Here is a 5734-nt window from a genome sequence, read left to right as displayed (position 1 = left end):
GTTATACAAATTCTATAGTTATACAAATTCCTGTCACACATAATTGGCTTCTCAGTTCCAAATCAGATCGACAGTTAGATCTGTTTCCACCTGCCAGAGCTTTATTGCACTTGCTATTTATTTTGTGAATGTGCTTTGAGAAATGTAAGGTCACTTAACACATCTAAAGAGGTTGTATTGCCAAGTTTCTAAAGGTCGAAACAATAGTTGGCCTCACAGCAGTGAATGAAAAACTGTTTCACAGAGAGGGAGGAGAAAAGGTAGAAATCCCTTAAACCACCAAGCTGGATGCAGAATGGATATAAAGCCAGAGGATCTGAGGAGAGAGCCATTGCTGGGGAAAGGCTCATCCAGGGAGCTGTGGGAGACATTTTATCCCCTGCCAAGATGAAGCTGCAGCTGCTGTGTCTGGGGCTGACGCTGTTGTGCACCCAAGGGGAAGGCGATGAGGTTGTGAGAGGCAATTTTGACGCAGGAAAGGTAGAGTCACAGAGCATGGCAACTGGGACTTTGAGGGGTGGTTTGGAGAGTCTGAAGCCAGCTGGCTTCTAAGGGAGGCAGAAGCTCTTAAAGAGACAAAAGGAGTGGTTTCAGACCTTCAACTAAGAGAAACTGTAGCATATCAAAATACCACAGACCTTGGGATCTCTACCTCACAGCAGGGACAGGGGGAAGGGTCCCAATGTTGTATAAATTGCTCGAGTGTTAACTTCAAATTCATATATTCAGCACCATTATGAGTGCTGCCCGTGCACCAGAGTTCAATGTGAAGCTCTCAGTGTGGTACCCCCCTCCTGTCTTCTGACCTAGCCACCTCACTTATTTATTGCAGATTTCAGGGAATTGGTATACTGTTGAAATGGCCTCCTACAAAAGGGAAACAATAGAGGAAGGTGGTAGCCTGAGGGTGTTTGTGGAAAGCATTGAACCCGTGGAGGACTCTGCCTTATCCTTTACATTCTGGGCACAGTAAGTGTGACATTTTTTAGGTGTAAAAGATAAAATAGAGCCCAGCGCATGACCTCATACCTAGCCAAGCACATATTCACACACAACAATATGTGCACACATAGACAAGTGCATGTGTACACACACAGGTTCTGAGCTTCTATCAAGAGTCAGAGCCCCTCTTCTGATACTAACCCTGAGGATTAGTTAATGGACTTGAGGATTTTCCAGTTTAAGAGTAAAGAGCTGGTTACAGCAATAAATTTATTGGGTCCTGGATAAAGCAGAGAACAGAGAGCTGCTATAGTCATGATTAATATCCCAACATAGCATAGGTTAACAGCATGGAGTTTAGATTCATCTGCCTTAAACTGAATCTTTCTGTTACTAGTTTGCCAAGGATCCTCATCACTGTGTACCATCACTTTTTCTTCGGTAATAGGCAGTGATAACAATTCTCCTTTGTGGTTTTTAGTGAGCAGCATGCCAGGCATTGCATGTAAAGCATTTATTTTGAGAACCTGGCAAATGGTGAGCACTCAGCTAATGGCCCAGTCAGTGAGGCGAGCCTTTTAGAGATGAGTGCCCCAACTGCAACCTAAAACCTTGTATTCCTTGCAAAGTTCAAACCCTGCATTGAACCTGATGGCTGAGGTTTTAGTTTAGAGAAAGCAACTCATACATTAACATCTGAGTCTAAGACAAACAATGTTTGTGCCACCGTTTTGCTACCAGTGACCTAGAAAAATGGCTACAGTAGAGAGTAAGTAACCGAGGGGAGAACTGGTGGAAGTAATCATGGGAAGCGGCTGTTGACGTTGTTCTTAGAGTGTCAAATTGAGTCAAATAATGGCAACTAGAAGCTTTTAGGTAACTGCAAGGAAAAGTTCAAAGCCAGGCATGAGGGTTCATGCCTGTACTCCTAGCATGTAGGAGGCTGAGGCAAGGGAATGGCTGCAAGTATGAGGCCAACGTAAGCACACAGTGAGCTCAAGGCCTGCCTGAACTACACAGCAAGACTGTCACACAACAGCAACAACAACAACAACATTTTAAAGCTGAGTAGAATCAGAAACTGAATTATGGCTGAAGTACGGGGGATGGAGCCGGTCTCAGTGATACCTCCTGAGCATCCATTCATCCTCTTTTACAGTGCAAATGGAGAATGTAAGCAATTCAGTGTCACTTCCAACAGAGTAGCAGAAGGTGTATATGCTGATGAATGTGAGTACACTAAAAATTATACTTGTCTATGTCATACTCCTACCTGTAAAGAACTTCCTACTCCCCAGTCTTTTCTGTTTTTTATTAATTCCTGAATAATAGTTATTTTAGTAATAAAGTAGGAATCATTTCATAACCGATACACTGAATTTGAGAGAAACTCATGTATATTTGCAAAACCCAGGACCCTGCACATAGTACCATCAGATAAAGGATGCTATGTGGTCATAGGTACCTTCTGTAACAAAAGCAAAAACAGAAACAAACAAGCAAAGCAAACTGCTGAGACAGGTTCTAATTTCCTGTCATCTCATCTGGGTGCATTTCTCAGGAAGTAGCTCCTGATATGTAAGGCCAGGACACTTTTACAGAGCACAGAGATGCATCACTGACAGAGGCTGAGGGCGGTGGCTCGGTCTCACAGAAGATGAGAGGAGGTGGTTGGGGCTCTTGCAGTGTTTCTGTCCTAGTGGTCATGCTCTCAGACTCCTTTCTTAGACATCAGTCATTTCACAAAGTCCAGGGGCTGCAAATGGAAGGAAGGCATTTGATGTCTTCGTTTTCATCTCTTCAGGACTATGCTTTTGAATTTGTTTTGTGGATAGAACATGTAAAGCATTTCTATTTCTTCCTGTGAACAAAAGTTCAGAGCTGAATTCTGTTTCCTCCACAGATGACGGATACAATGTTTTTCGCGTAGTTGAGACAGACTATACAAACTATGTTATATTTCAACTCTGGAATTTCAAGGCTGAGGGAAACTTTCAACTGCTGCAGCTCTATGGTAGAGTATTTTTCTGCTCACACTTCTCCTGTGATGGGGAGAGAAAATGAAGGAAGCAACCCAAAATGGTCATTCGAACTTTATTCTGGTCTATTTCTCACTGAAGACAGACACATACCTTTGGAAATCCCTCAGTTTTGGTGATGAGAAGATGATGAAATCTCTCTGGCCGCATTTTCTGGTACATGCCTGTAATCCCAGCACTTACAAACTGAAGCAAGAGGCTCACCAAGAGTCCTACCAGGGCTAGATAGTGACTTCAAGGCCAGGATGAACTACGTTGTGAGATCCTTTCTGAAACAAGAAAAAAAGAAAGAAAGAAAGAAAGAAAGAAAGAAAGAAAGAAAGAAAGAAAGAAAGAAAGAAAGACAAGAGAAGAGAGAGAGGTAGAAAGAGAGAGAGAAAGACAGAGAGAGATAGAAAGAGAAAGAGAGAGATGGGGAGAGAGGAAGAGGTAGAGAGAGAGATCTCACCGATCCCTTGCTGAGGTCAATTTTGGACAGGGTGTATCCTACCTCCATGACATCTGTCTGAGCACCCAGCTGTCACCAACTGTTCGCCTGCCCCTCTGCAGCCCTGCTCTTTCATTCACTTTGACAATTAATACACAAGACTCAGCAGTCACCGTCACTCTTCTCACAGGCTGAGAACCAGATGTGAGTGGAGAAATCAAGACAAAGTTTGAAGACTTTTGTCATAAAAATGGAATTGGTGAGGGAAACATAATAGACATGACCACCGTTGGTAAGTTCAGCTCTCTGGCTTTCTTTTCCTGTATGCCATGTCACAGAAGGGAGAGAGCCAGGGGAGGGAAATCAGTCCCCTGTGTCCCCACCTGAAGACTCATTTGGTTTCTCTTGGATAAAGAACCTGCAGCTGCTGTCTGAGTGTGTTCTCTTCTATCCCTGCAGATCGCTGTCTCCAGGCCAGAGGTGAAAAGTAACGTAAGCCTCCAGGTTGGTGACCTCTGACCCTGGCGAGGAGGGGATGGACCAGGTGCCAGGGGGGGTTTCCAAGTGCAGTGGGGGTTTGCGCCCAACACAAATAAGTTTGTAATGAAGCTTTGAGTTTGAAGTTTTGAGATTGAGGACCTAGAATCAAGACCCATTGTCACTACGCTGTGTACATTAGAGTTATTGAGGGGCTTAATGTACAGGAAAATGCCTCAGAGATGGATAACATGCTTAAAATCATTATGACGCAATGTGAAACACAAAGAGGGAAATAGAACATTGCACACAAAACTCAGACATAAATGTATGTGAATCTCTGTCGTGGATCAATTTCCACATAGGGTGGTGTATGTCTAAAATGTCTTCCTTTGAACTCTGCACACCCATGATTTCTCATCTGGGAATGGAGCTGTCGACCTTCTCTTTGTGCTCTGAGCTTCCTCATCTGTTTTCTACATGAGTTTTCATGGGGCTTCATTCAGAACATGTATATGAAAGCCTTAGCTACTTTCATAAAATAAGTATTTAATAAAAGTATCTATGGCTTTTGTCATTGTTCCTTAGTTTACCAAACATTCTTCAAAAACTTCTTATGCTAAGATTATAGAAACAATCCTAGGACTCTTAATTACTTCCTTTCTATTTAACACAGATTCAGTTGAGGGAAGGTTCAGATGACATTAGTAACATAAGAAAGTGACTTACTTCTTTCTCTATTCTGATAAGTAACATGAGTTAGAGTGCAAGATGATTGTTACCATTTTCCTTTCTATCAAAATTTCTCTTTGTCCTCAAATCAATCCCAGAAGGGTTCACTGTGATTTCTGTGCTCTCTTTGTCCTTTGCTTCTTTAGTGCTAGTGAGTGCTTCCCTGCCTGGATTCTGCAGCATCTCTTCCTCAACTCTATGCCACCTCATGCAAGTTCAGCGGCCTGAGAACCATCATGCTCACATATGGAAGTGTCATCCCTGCATCTCCAGATCTTCCTTAATCGCCGAGGATCAATTTGCCTAGAAACAAAGCTTTCCTCTAGATTTCTCTTGATTCCCATAGCTATGGAAACTGTATACAAATAAGATCTTTCTTGACCTGTTCAATAAATGATTAGCCTTGCAGTGCTGTGATTTATCGTTGAATCTGGGAGAAGGTGGGGCTGACAGTGAGTGAATAAAGGCATTTCCTGGGCTCTGCACCTCTTCTAGCATCCAGGAGTTGACTCTGAGTTTCAGACACCTCGTCCTCTTCAATCTTCCTCTCTTATCCCAAGTCCCCAAGAGTCCCACATGCCCTATGCTCTGATGTTGTTCAGGGACCTGATGAGACCATTGTACATACCATAGGAACACAAGACTTGATCCATAATTTCCCCACCTTAGAATCCTTTTTTCCAATGTGGCACTGACAGATAAATCTGCTGAGACTAATGTCATCTTGACATTGCTGAGGACAGGCCCCATGCAATAAAGAATGGCAATAAATCCAGTGACCTTGTTCTCCCCCAGCAACATCCAGGATCTCCTGCCACTGGGTGGCTTTTCCATACCCTGCTGCTGCTCCAGCCTCAAACTAGAATCAGTTCTTCTCCACCCTGGAGTTTCCCAGTGTTTCTGTCGTGTCCCAGCTTGTGGGTGATTCAACATAGACGCTAGAGGCATAGTGTGGATGAGAAGAGACAAGAGATGTGAAGAATGGTGACAATACAGGATTCTGATCAAAGATCAGATTCAAAGAAAGAGTAACAAATACATAGGGTATTGGAGGAGGAGGGAGTCGGGTTCTGAGACATCAGCAGGTAACTTAGTAACAGTGTTAAGACCGAGGGTT

General features: G+C 43.2%; 1 pseudogene; it reads left to right on the top strand.

Annotated features, from left to right (window-relative positions):
• Window positions 1–322: 322 nt before the first annotated feature.
• On the top strand, window positions 323–5025 carry LOC100720852 (allergen Fel d 4-like; annotated as a pseudogene).
• Window positions 5026–5734: the final 709 nt, after the last annotated feature.

Source organism: Cavia porcellus, unplaced genomic scaffold (genome assembly GCF_034190915.1).
Source record: "Cavia porcellus strain 051 isolate PalLab524CR breed Dunkin Hartley unplaced genomic scaffold, mCavPor4.1 scaffold_1, whole genome shotgun sequence".
In the NCBI taxonomy this organism is placed as follows: Eukaryota; Metazoa; Chordata; class Mammalia; order Rodentia; family Caviidae; genus Cavia; species Cavia porcellus.
Note: the sequence above shows the minus strand (reverse complement) of the source record. Positions and strands in the feature narration are given on the sequence as shown.